Genomic DNA, 14,407 nt, shown 5'->3' with positions numbered 1-14,407 from the left:
TAGATAAAACTTTACAGCATCAGTAATTTAAAGACAATTACCTTGAGTGGATTTTTTTTTTGTTCATAACTAAGCATTCAACACAGAGTGCTATTAGAGTGGAAAGTGGAAAGTTTAAAATAAAGAGAATGGGTCTAGTCATCATTAACATCTAGTGTATGTTGAATAAGATATGGTGCACTAAATATCTTTGGCTGATTGTCTGGAAGAGTTCACAGATGTGTGATAATAGAACTTAACCACAACACAGGAGGAAATATTTACATTAGCATAATCTCATGAGTGACAACTATACTGTAAATTCTAAATGAGATCCTGGCTTCTGTGAACAAGCATGAAAAGTAATAACATAATTTCAACAGAAACAATTGCTTCCATGAGCATTTTTTTTCCTAATTTCTTGTGATTTTTTTCTAAGAAATATAAAATACACTAAAGGGCATTGGGGAGAAGAATGACACATGGAAAAACAGCATAAGAACCATAATTATGAATTTGAAAACAGTTCTATAGAAGGTGCATTTACTCCACACAGATTAGTGAGTGAAGTGTTAGAAAAACAGATTTGCTGATTTTCAGGATTTTTTTTTTTCAGATCCAATAGTATTCTATAGAAAAGTTTATTCCTGCAGGCAACTTTTTCTTAATACTTTGTGCAAAAGCCCAGAGTCTTGATAGTATAGTTGAATGAAGAGTCTAATATTCCTAGAATGTCTATATGCTCTTTATATTTGGTAAAAAATAACACTTTATATAACATTGGGAATAGTGACCTGTGAGCTGGCTGAAAAACAGAAAAGAAGGAGAAAAACCTACAGAAAAACGAAAATACAAAACCTCCTATTTATTTTGAAAAGAAACCTTTTTTCTTTCCTAGACTGGAAATACTTGAAGATCTGGTGAAAACTTTTTCAAAGAGTACCATGTCAAAAGTGGGTTAAAAAATTAGAGGGGAGAGATAAAATACAGATGTGTCCAAATACTGCTTATTAAAAAAAAAAAAAAAAAAAAAAAAAAAAAAAAAAAAAAAAAAAAAAAAAGGTAACAATAAATGGATGCAACATTTATTTGAAAATCTTCAAGATTTATTGTAATTTTTCTTGTCTGTACTCTTGACCTTTCTGTTTCATTCTGCTTATTTTTAGTCAGGTTTATTGCACCATAAATATCCCAGTCTAATTTAGCTTATCTATGTCAAAGGCTTTTTTAGCACTATACCATTTCAAACATCAACGAAGAATCATCTTCCTAAAATTCTATTAAAAATGTATAATCTCTTTGTTCCTCTGTTTCATTTAATTTCTGTAATAGTCCTATATCTTTTTTCCATGCCTATTCATTTAATTTCTGTAATAGTCCTATTTCTTTTTTCCATGCCTACTCCAAATGTTCTGATTTTCTTCTACTTTACCACAAGCTGAGAGTAATTGTCGTTGCAGTTCTGGAATTACAGGTACTGATATATCAACCAGTACACAATTATACTTTATAGGTCCTATATATTTTAAAAATCCTGAATCTCCCCTTGTTTTTCTTATAGATCCTCCTAATTTTCTGAGCAGCAGAAGAAAGATTTTTTTTAAACTACAGAGCAGGTTAAGATATGTATAAGAAACTGTATCAAAACCAAAGAAATACTTATAAAATAGCATTGAAATCCTAATTTCAAATAGAGTGAAGAGATATCTTGGAAGCAGGAAGAATAATATTTAATACCTTAAAAGAATATACTTTGTATACTTGTAACAGAAGAATCGTTTCATTTTGTGTGTCCAGGCAAAGACAGTATGATTTGAAACTGAATCTTAAACAAAGTTGATTCATTATCTTATACAGCAGATTCACTGTGAATAAACATTCTTCAAATATTACGAAATGCTAAAAGATAGAAACTAGAGTAGGAATAAAATCTTGTGGTTTTGGTAAAATAGAGTAAACAAATATTGTGAGTCAGGTGTCACAAGCATTTCTATTCACATATGAGTTACAGAGATTCTTACGTGCACCCCACCACCATTACCTATCACAATAAAAACTTCACAAGCAGTTTTGAAATCCTCTGAGAGAATGTGAATAAACCCAGGAACTGTGCTGGAAATGAAATCATTGGGAGGAGCTCTAGGTGTTCTGCATCCACCTAACTACAATGGCAGAGTTATAATTACAGCAGATTTTCTTAATTCTGATAAGTATAAACCAGCTTTCCTTTAGCTGAAAAATACTATTACAATATTGTAGTTATTTGCAGAGAAATCCAAACATTACATGTTGTGAAAGAATCACACTTGAATAGCTGGAATAAAAGAACTATGCACAGTGTATAAATCTAATGAACACTAAAAATTTTCATGCCTGAATAATGATACCATTACTATACCAGAGGTGTAGTCTGGAATAAAGAACAATGTTTCTGTCACGTTTTTCAAAAAAGTAGTATAAATGAAGGACAGTTAAAAGCTATATACTGGTACAACTAAGAGCTCAGATGAGATTTGCTGTTATGAAAATTTTGAGTTTCTGAATTATGGAATTTTAGTTTTAAATGAAGGTATTTTGACTAATCTAATTGACAGACTGATTCAAATTTAGCAGGGCTTGAAATGCATCCATTAGTGTGTGTGAAATTTCCATGACAGACAGCAGAAAAAACATTTCAAATTTAACATAGAAAATACTTTGAAAAAAAATAACAATATAAATGCCACACTTATAACACGTGACCTTAGAGAAAGATCCCCCAATTATCCACTGTAAAAGCAACTTGGCACAAAATTAAAGCTGTTATCTTCCTTCACTGTTTGATAAATTTTGTTTGGAAAAGTTATATTCAGTTTCTAATGTGTCAGAAGCTGTCGTATGACTACTCCTCTATCTAGTTTTTCAAATTGAACTTTATCTAGTACACATTGCCTTTAAATCTTATCCTGATCTCTTAACAAACTGACAAATTATGACTTTCTCACTACTTATACAAAGAAGGAATTTACATTTTAATAGTGTATTCTGGGTGAGGTGGAGCGGGAGGTTGTGCAAAACTGGTTTTAAGCCATCATTTTTTTTCTGTTGTCACGGAATAGGAGAATTATTTATTGCAAGTATCCAAAATAGTTTTGAGCAGCCTCAGAACTGTGTTCTGAAACATCTAATAATTTGTGCCTTATGAAATACTATATGCCCTACTCTGGGGAGTGAGATACTTCAACCAGAGATGTGATTCATCAGGAAATTTTTCTTCTACATCCTCTCCACTGAAAATAAGATGCTGTGAACTAAAATGACTTCCTCTGTGTGTGAGGAAACACTGATCATTTTACCCTTTGGGCCCTGATTTTATCACATAGGGATGTTAGGATGTATTTTAGGAATGTACAAGCTGTGCACTGAGTTGTTTTCCATCAAAGGCAAGTAATGCTGAGGTAACAACATAACACCTGGGTAATTTGGTAGGTTAAATCCATTGTCATGGTACAAGAGGCAGCTAAAAATACTTTAGTTTGAGGAAACACAGAACAACAGTTGCTCCAAAGCTCTTTGCATTTGAAAGGTGCATGCAAGGATACACAAGTAATGCTATCTCTGAAATTTAAGCTTCACTGTTACTTGTTTCCTTCAAGATTTTTGTGTTTTTAAGGTTAATTGTTTGTTGTGTATCTGCTGCCTTTGTCTTGAGTGAAGGATGTCAAAGCACTTATTAGAAGTAAGATAGAAGAAGAAATTTACAAGATGTTCCTACCACAGTATAAATCTGAGATGATTTTCCTCTTCTTTCTTTTGATTTAATGATCTGTATGTTACTGCCCTTTGAAGAGTTTAAGGATCAAGGAAATGTTTCAATATCTTCAGAAAAATACATTATACACAGATTGATCACCCTGGTTTAGCATTGTATACTCTCCATAGGGATCCAAGTTTGCATCTGCATGACAAATATAACTTATCTTCCTCTTTGTCAGTACTCCAAATCCTAGTAATTCCAGTAAATACCTTATGAATTAAGAATAATTTAAAGACTATATTTAAAAATTAATTATCCCATACTAGAGCCTTTTTTATGCATTACAATCTACAAATGTAAGCTGGATATATTAAATCTTTTTAAGATGTTTTATAAATTACACATTTCTATATTGAAATTGATATTAAATTTGGAGACCATATTTGAAGAGATTAATTTATTTTAGAATGATTTTCCACTAATTTATTGATTAGAATACAGATAGGCTTTTGTAGAAGTAAATATTCTGTATCATTTCTAAGCAGAATTTCATTATCTTATGCATTCAACTAGTGCCACATTTTTTGTTGTTGTTGTTCGGCAAGGTTTCTCCCACTTTACTGACAGTCCTCCTTTTACTGCTGTCATGCTGAGGCATGACAGCTCTGTGAAGGGTTCTTTTTTGTAAGCTAAATAACCTACCTGTCCTTACTAGAGCTCTATGAACTATTAGATCATACAAAAAGGCTCACTACAAAATTAATGCCCCAATTCCATCAGAAACTTCACACTTCTGGGCAAGCTAGAGAATATTGGAAAAGCTGTGAAGTAGAAAATCACTCACATTCAGGTGCTGAGTTCTGCTATGCTTTTATACAGTGGCCATTTCACTGCTAGTAAGCCATTTGCCATTTAAAGATAGACCAATATATTCTGCAAGGCTGTTCTTACAAGAAAAGTAGCTAATACAGCTAGTGTACCTGGCTGTTTAGTGATGGTTTGCATACAGATAGCTCCAACCTTAATGATTTAAAAAGATACACTGTGTTAAAGGTTAATGCTATATCTCTCCGAACAATCAAAAATACTATAGTGGCAGTTTTCTTTATCTTTCTTGCTTAGGAAGTAAATTAAATAAAACAAAAACTATCTGAAACATATTTCCAATATTGGAAATTTCCATATTTCCATGTTGTTACAAATTTAGGCCTTGGTATAAATTGTGGTTTGTTTCAAGTTCTGCCATAAGTAAGGCACTGTTCCAAGTCCTTATATGCCAAAAGTGCCACCAAAATGTCTGAAATATTGGAATAAGACTCTCCAAAGCTAAAGCTGTGTTAAAGAGGTCATCATTTATTCAGGCCTAAGATCCCACGGGGGATACTCCCAGCCGTATGTGGACATGTGATTTTACAAGTGTGTTGCATATATACACTTGTTACATGTATTTTACAAGTTACCCATTACTATAAATCCCACCCCCCCCCACCAAGCTCCCAGAAATTCAGTCCTTGTTTTGTCTATCAGTTCATCCTTGAGCCAGATGTCTTCCTCTTGTCTTCCAACTGTCCTTGCTGAAGGCAGCTTTTGCATGCCTTGTTTTGATGCTAAAATTTTCACAGCTAGAGTGAAAATTGAATTAACCCTTTTGGTACCAATTCCACCCCTTTAACATTTGGTTACAAAAGTACTCTTGAATTCTGATTTTTTCCTGTTGTCTGGATTTCAAGGAAACTGGCATGGATCACAGTGTAGTTTAACTAGCAGAATATTTATCCAACCAGTCAAAGTGATACAAGTCCACTTAAACAAGAAACTACTCGGTCTTACTGTAGCTTTAAGGTAGCTTGTGAGCGTAAATATAGAGATACTTACATATTCACAGCTGTCACTTCCTTGTAACTTGTAGCTAACAACAGATTTCCACATAGCTTTCTCCTAGGTTATTAGTTCCTTGTATCAGAAATAAATCTGATACTTCTAACTTTCTCTGCCCCAATAAAGAAATTTGCTTCATTGATGGCAAAAGTTTGAAAAATCTCTTCAGAAGTTCTTTATAGTAATTGAGTTGGTCTTTTTTTTCCACTTCTGAATGTTATATTTACCAGAATTACAGGTTCTATTGCATATAGAAAGTCCATTTACGTCCATCTTTTCTCATATTATTTATCTATTGTCTGTCTAGAAAAGTGGATTTTTCCCTTTTCTGCACCACTTAAATGCTTTAAATATGCTTTCAGCAGCTTCGATTGCTGTTTGTTGGTTGTTTATTATAACTTCAAACAGCAGTGTTTTTATTCTTCTGATGGCTTTAAAGTTTGAAATTGCATGATTCTATTTTATAACAGTAATGACCTTTCCTAAATGAGCTCTTGAAACTGGATACAGAGGACTGGTGCTGTGCCCCCGACCTTTTAGGTGAGTTTCGGAAGTCTGATCTTGAGGCTGCCAGGTGCTGCAAAAGCCTGAGTGTAGGCAGTACTGATTGATGAGGAAATAAGTTATGGAGGTGAAGGGACAGAAGCAATGAAGTAAAATGCTCAGAAATTTAGTGGAGAGAAAAGGCTGTGGGGAGTCAAATAGCTTAGTAGGATATTTGGGTCAATCAAATTTTCTAATGCTCCAGTTTTGATGTAATCCATTTCATAATGAGATGGCTTGACCTGATACAGAGAGACTTAGCCAATGTATTCCAATGTAAATGACTTTATCATGTTTCTTTTCAAGTCAAGAGAGTGTTACATGCTGACTTACAATGCATTTTTCTTTCCTATTTCATCATGGATTGCTGAGATAGAAATAATTTTTCTATTGCTGTGCCCACAGGCTATTTACTCTTTCATCATGTTGTTATCAAACTTCAGTCTTGTTTCTTATATGTTAGCTGTTACCAAATCACATATTTATTTGAAACACTACATGGGCTGCTTGGTGATTCTTCAACAAACTGAAAATATTTTGTACTTTGAGGGGGGTGGTGAGTGAGTGTCAGGCTTATATCCGAGAAAATTGTGATTTGAAAGGGAGTTAACAAAAACAAGTTAAGGGTAGATAATTTATAGTCTACAGGCCAGTTCAAAGCCTACCTTTTTATAAGCTGTGGTCTGTTCTCTTTCATTTCAGTAATACTGCTGGACAACATTACAGTGTAGGTTAATGTGTGCCCTATCAAAGGGTTTGCAAACTCTCAGTTTTTAGCAAGAGTAATTTAACATTGAGAAATTTGACTGTCACAGAACCACAGAATCACAGAACAAGCTGACTAGGAAGAGACCCTCAGCGATCATCGCATCTAACTCCTGGCCCGGCTCAGCACCATCCCCAAGGGTTACACCATGTGCATAAAATGCATCACCACTACAGATTCAGATGAGGGAGACTGAAAGAGTAGCCTGTAATTTTAGTGATAAGCAGTGTGTTTAGCATTATGAAGCTTAAATAGGAGGGATGGGAAAATCCATTATAATATGTTCATGTATAACCACCTAAAATTATTAAAAATATATAGCAAATTTTATGTCTGTGTGCCCATACAAAGATATTGGTGTCTGATCCTGTCTGATAACAGTTGATATATATATTTATTCTGATATATATTATTTATTCAGAAATATATTTTATTTTAGTTCATAACAGAGGTTGATGAACTAGAAGTTTGATCTGCTGGAGCCAAAGAGCTCTGATCCCCTATTTTCTTGCTCAAGTTTGTTGAGCAAGTTTCTTGATAGGTACTCTCTTAGCTGTGTCTTTAAGGTCCTCTGACATCCTCCAGTCTCCTAAAGCTGGCTGTTGTCATATGACATCCAGACTTCATTTGCTCATTCAGAGAGTTCAGTGAAGACGTTGAAGGCCTCCCCTCTGGCTCCCAACAAAACAAAACAAAACAAAACAAAACAAAACAAAACAAAACAAAACAAAACAAAACAAAACAACCGACCAGACAAACAAAAGCAGAATAATCCAAAGAAAATAACCCCTACCTTATCTGCATGATTAGTTGAAGACTTAAAAAAATTCCTGTCTATTGCAAGTTGTTCATTATGTTCCTAGACAGTTTTCTTTTACAGTTTCTTTTTATGGGGAGTGGAGGAGTAGCTGAAATCTCTAGAGACAAATGTCTTGACCCCTGTTAGTAACCTTTCCTTTTTTTCTTTCCTTGTCTTTGTCCTTGCAAAGGAATATTCTGTGTACATGTATGTGTCTGGAGGTGACCTTGCCAAACCTGTGGAGTCAATCATATTGTGGGACTGAACAAGTGAATCTAAATTACTTCTGTTACTCCTGACTGATATTATCTACAAGCAAGGAAAACAGAAGGTAAGGTTTCAAATTACAGGTAGCCTACTCTAAGTAGTTTGCCTGTCTCTGGCCAGTTTTCCTCTTACTCATTACTTCTGCTTCACCCATACAATCGAAATAATATTTGCTTTTGTGTGATTCAAATTAGAATTGAATCAAGATACAGGTTAATTTAAAACTGGTAATTAACTGGCATTCAATGAACTATGCATTCAGCATTAGTAATGAAACAAATCATTATACTAGACACTTAAAACTGTTAAGACAATGAGTTTCTTAACATTATTGTAGAACTTAATCCCCAAAAAACTTTACCTTCCTCTCCCCCACATTCAGCACTCTTGGGTTCCAGTCTATTTCTCCTTTTCAAGGAGGAATAACAAACCCCATATAATCTTATTCTCATGCCCCTGTAATCTTTCCAGCCCAGCTGCTGCTCATGCTGCTCCTCAGAGCCTGCCAGCGCACCCAACAGTGAGAAATCCCCACAGCCCTAGGCACCTCAAGATGGGACTCTCATATGCTGCCAGCACCAAGCCAGATGCAGCACCCTTGGGAGGGCTCCTTCGTAGCCTTTTTTAGGGTTGCAGTGAGATGAGGTGACAACTGGCAATGCTCAGTCAGACCATGTCTGCAGCCGCTGCCACTCAAGAGTCTCTACCCACAGCGACAGATTTTCACGCCTCATTTATGCATCTCTTTATGCTGATTTCTTTTGTCAAAAGCCTCTTGGAAATTCTCTGGTTATTCTGAAATCTGGATGTCTTCCTCTCAAACATGGTCAGTTTGGTGATGAATATCTCTCAAAGTGTTTTGGCTTTTCAGTCATGTGCCCTATGTATGTTTAGCCTTCTATCCTAACAGCAACTTTCATCCAGACTGTGTTTCCAAGAATGGCATATCTGGAATCCCCTACTGATCCCAATTTTATGAATGGGAGAACCAAGGCAAGAAGGTTTTCTGGGGACACATTATATCAGCAAGTGAGGGTAGTTTCCACACTTCTAGTCAAGCATTGAGTCTGCCAGCAGAAATAACGGTGTCGGGGCCAAGGGGACTTTTGAACAGTGGGAATTTTATTGTCCAGTTCAGCCAGGTTGGTTGGACTGTAGCAGGGAAAGCAATGTAGCCAAGCAAAAGTGCTGTGGAAGAGAGATAAACCTTTGGTATTCCCCACAAGGTGCTGTAGTGATAGTTCCCTCAGTTTGGTGTCTACTGGACAGTCTGAGGGAAAAATTTGGCTTCCAACACCAACGTAAGGAGACAGTTTCACTTCTATGTTTTCTCTTATGGCAAAGCTCCCAAGTGAAGTCTGTGATAAGATTTATGGTACCCACAGCAGCACAGATATTGCCACACCATGCTGCTGAAACCTCACTAACTTCAGTGGGAATGATCTGTCTTGTATAGGAGATTTTTTTGTCTGGGAGAATGTCTGCTATACATGAAGATCTAGAATCACTGTTTAGACCTATTTTGAAAAACTCATATGCAAAATAAAATTACTTTTTACCATTGATATATAACTTAATGTCTGGACTTCCTTAAAAACGTAAAGGAGGAGTATACATGTATTAAGTGTTTTGACAGGTCTGAGACAGTTTATAAGTATACTATATGTTTATAATTTACTTATATGTTTATTATTTACTATAAAGATGCAGTATGTTTTTCCCTTTTATTTTATCTCAAAAAGACAGTACTATTTTATTCCATCTGTATGTAACAAAGTTTTTCTGTTTCTTCGTCAGGTGAATTTGGTTCAGCCTCAAGTATTTTTGTTTTTCTTTTCCTTTTTTTTTTTTTTTTTTTTTTTCCTTTAATGAAGATAGTCAATTTAAAAATAATAAAAACCAAAACCAAATAAACAGGTGGATCAGGTAATATTCTGTTGGTTGCCACATTAGTAGCCTTTTATTTGTGAAGGGAAAGCCTAAGGCTGTGACTAATTAGATTAGATTTCATCTCTTTATTCTTTGTCTGCTAGGAGTGCTATTATAAGAACTTGTCAGTTCATAATGTGCTACCATAATTGGTTCATGAGTTCAGCTGGAATTGGACTAAACTGTTCTTTTACTCTGATGAAGTGCAAACTGTACAAGACTAGGAAATGTTATTTTCAGAAGTGTTTTTGTCTGTGGAATCAGAGAGTTTCACCATACTCTGAGAAATCAATATAATTGTTGAAGTCTAAAAGAATTACCTTCAGGTGTAGGGATTATTATAGTTGAAAGTCATGGTTCTTTTAGAGAAATTCTTTTCTATTAAAGCTGTATGTTGCCTAGAGATACTAGTAGAATTACAGGTGTGTTTGTTTTTTGGGTATATGCACCCATGCAAGGCAAAACTCATCCTACAATGGAATGCACAAATGTGTGTGGCTTGGGAATGCTCACAGGAAGAAATATTTATGTACATAATGCCACACAAAGAACAATTTTGTGAAGATAATTTTAGCAGAACAGAATTTTTTAATCTCTTAAAAAATCATCTGAATCAGTGTTCTGTTTTTTGCATGGTATTCTCGTACCTAGAAACCCAGTTTTAGGACTTCTTCGGGCTAGTTTATCCCTTATCTCAAGCTGTTAGGAATTTGAGTTTCAAAATGAGAGTTTGAGTAGGCAAAATTTATTTTTTTTAATGTTTGCATAAAGATTAGAGTTCACAAGTACATGAGTTATAGACACTGAGTGTGCAAAGGATTATACCAAAGTAGCCTTGTTTTGACAAACTCCATGGATTGTTTCCTTCTCAACAGCCAAACAATGCATTGGCTAACTGTTAGGCTGTGCATTCACATTGAGTCGTATTGTTTATTACCCAAATCTAACCAAGAGATAGAACAACAAAGGGGTGAGTCTTGGGCAGGTAAAGAATAGAAAGTGAGAGGGCCACTGTGTTGTGATCAGCAGGACAAAGCACACCCATGAGACTGTGGTGATGTGCCTTGGGTCAGAGATAAGTCAGCCACCATGAAGCAAGGAACTGGACAGTGGTGGAGCAAAGGACAACTTTCACAAGCTGTAGGTAGCTCTAATTTTGCCAAGGCAAGGAGGCTGACACTCAAAAAGGCACAGGAATGCAGTGGTTAGAAAAGACCCTTGGAGATGTCCAGTCCAAGCTCCTGCTCAGAACAGCCCCAGTCAGGGTAGGTTGCTCAGTGCCTTGGTCAATAATGTTCAGATACCGTGAAGAACAGAGATTCTGCAGCATTCCTGGGCTCCCACCACTAATGGAGTCAATTTTTTCCTTTTTCTTAACTGGGATTTTTCTATCTTCCATCTGGGTACTATATATCTCTCACTTCGCAATTTTACATATAAAATTGACAAATGAATATAGGGAACAAGAAAGCTAAGGCTGTTTTTAGCCATTCCCATAGTCATTACTTGTAACTACAGAAATTATGAACTAGTCATATTTGTCCTCTGAAAAGTATCAGAGTTATGCTTCATATGCATGAGATAACTTTAATGTCAGGCTGTTGCCAACAAAAATGTAAGGATGAAAGTCAGAGTGCTTGAAAATACAGGTTAGCATTGATGGCATGTTTAAATTAAAACAAAACATTGAAGCTAGCATGTCTGTCTAGTCAATTAATCTTTACAGTTTTTACCAGGGCTGGTATACTTCACAGTGCTAGGCAACTATCTTGTCAACAAAGTTTGTTAGTAGAGTTGTCAATGGCAGTAATTTCTTTTCTGTTGTTCAAAATCATATTAGTTTCTCGAAGTGTTTCTATTTTGGTTTCTGTTCATGGAAGCTAAGGATAACAATGATGATATGGATGGAGACCTGAACTTCTTCTCATGTCCTGAAACTTTTTGAGTAAGGATAGCGTTTCTCATATCCATAATCTTCTGAAACATAGTATTAAATCTTCATATATTTTATATCATGAGGTATAGCAAGTATCAAACATGCTTTTAAAATATATGATATTTAGTGTACTATGGGGCTTATGTATTTTAAAAAGCAGGGATTCAGAATTGGGGATTGTTCTCTCCTTTCAGGAATGATTTCATCGGAATATTTTGTATCTCCATAATACTTACCTTTAAAAGAGTTTGACATCTGTGACAATCTTTTATTTCCATCAAAATAATAACTTGATTACTTCCTTGTGTTTGCATTTAATTGAAAGTAATTTAAATTATTGCTGGTGGCTTTATTTAGTCATTGTGAGTTATAGGAAGAAATTAGTTAGCAACTCACTTTAAGTGGATCTACTGTTATTACACTCATTAAATTGGATTTGCTGGATCTGAGCCTAGTTTAACCCAAGCTTGCATTTCCACTTCAAAGTAAGTCCTCATATTGGGTGATTGTTGACATTCATTCTTTCTAGGTGTGACAACACACCAGTTTAATACAGCATAATTTTTCTGTCCCATGTAACAGTTAGAAGGAGAGTAATAAATATTGGCTTATTTAAATTGCTTTTACTCTTAGGTCAGTTAAGCTGCTTTAATTTTGAGTTTTACTTACCTCACACCTATTTATGCAGAGATCTTGATTTAATTTGTATTTATCTGTCATTTCACACCTTGCTCATGGACAACTCAAAACTGAAACAATCCCTTAGCTATTTTAAAGAAAGTATATCTTACCTAAAAATTAGAAGTAATCCACTTTCCCAGAGATATTTAGAGTCAATAAAATTAATACTTAAAGGCTGTCTAAAATATTTATTGATCTGTTCCTAAATTTGTCTCTCCTCCCAAGATGATCCACTGAACTGAGCAGACAGCTTGTCAACACAATAATTAATAAAGCAAATAGAGCAGCAGGCAAGAACAAATTGCTGTGTGAAGGTACTTCAAAAGCATTTATGAAGTGCATTTAAATGATTAGCAACATAATACAGTAAATGCTCAGTTGTAGTGAACATATGGGTGAGAGATTGTGGAAACTTGCTGAAAGTTTCCACAAGTTGATCTAAAAATTCCAGATTCTGTGGCTCACAGTTGGTCTCAGAGTTTCACGCCAAAGTATATCTTAAGTTTTAGGAAGTACCTTATGGAAGCATCAAAAAGGCAATGCAAGGAGAGACTTTACTGACTACATCTTTGTAATTCTACAAGGCATTTTCTGGCATCATTCAGAGCAGAGGTCATTGGTTGCCATGCTACTTTTGTGGCACAAGATTTACAAAGGATGTATGAAGAAGCCTTTACCTTTAGTCTATTCCTGAGAAGAGACCTTTTTCTGCCTTTAGAATATTGTGCAGATGTATCCAGGTAGAATCAAGGATGCATATCCACATTTTTCCAAACAATATAATGCATCTCATTTCATAGCCCTATACACTTACTGCTAATTCGGGGCGGGGGGTGGGTGGAGCAGGGGGAAAGTAGATTAATTGTCTCTGTTAGGGTTTTGGTTCAGAAGCAAGTATTGCGTGCTTTGTGTTAATCTGAAAATGCTACACAGCTTTAATCCAGAGCAACAGTTTTGAACAAGGCCTACTTCCATGAGGTTCAATTTCACTGTGTTTTCTTGGATATTTCTGCAAGAGATAAAATCCCTTAATAGCAAACAGTACTGAATGCTTAGTACTGGTCTGATGAGCTGTTTCTGGAATTTAAAGTAGAGAAATTATAGTTGATTTTATAAATCTTATCATCACTTGTGTTGCTTGTTGTTTTCATCCAGGTTGCTTGTTGTTTCCTGGTTTTGAGATTTTGTACTATTTTAAAAACAGAAGGAGTTCCTAAATAAGGCATTTAGCTTTAACAATTAAACTGAGAACTCATGTCACTTACTGAAAGGTACGAAAGAAAAGAACATTTTAAGGATGTTATCTATCTCATACTTCAAATATTCAACCTAAAAAATTTAGAGATAAGGCTATCCTGAAAAACCTGTAATAACCAGAGGAAAAAAAAGGAAATTGCAGAAGGTAACCTGAACAGGTTTGAGACAATCTTATCTCTTTCCCTCAATGGCAACACAAAGAACAAGAAAGAAGTGAGAAAAAATTATATTTGAACATATCTGTGGGCAAAACACAATGTATAGGTTCAAATTATAATCACAGAAGGATTTCAGTATAACTGTATTTATGTGTCTATGACTTATTATAGGAAAAAAATAAAAGGGAGGCCAGAAAGATTCTAAGGTCTAGATTCTTTGTGTAATGAGGATTGAAGTGACTGCGTGAACAGAAAATCTTTCCAAAAATATTCTGCTGAAGCATTTTCAGAGAATCACAGAATCTTGGAAGGGACCTCTGAAGACCATCTAGTCCAATTCCCCAGCCAAGGCAGGGTCACCCAGGGCAGGTTGCACAAGAATGTGTCTAGGTGGGTTTAGAATGTCTCCAGAGAGAAAGGTTCCACAACCTCCCTAGGCAGCCTGTTCCTGTGCTCTGCCACCCTCGACACGGCAAAG

The sequence above is a fragment of the Hirundo rustica genome, chromosome 1 (genome assembly GCF_015227805.2).
Source record: "Hirundo rustica isolate bHirRus1 chromosome 1, bHirRus1.pri.v3, whole genome shotgun sequence".
Taxonomy (NCBI): domain Eukaryota; kingdom Metazoa; phylum Chordata; class Aves; order Passeriformes; family Hirundinidae; genus Hirundo; species Hirundo rustica.
Note: the sequence above shows the minus strand (reverse complement) of the source record.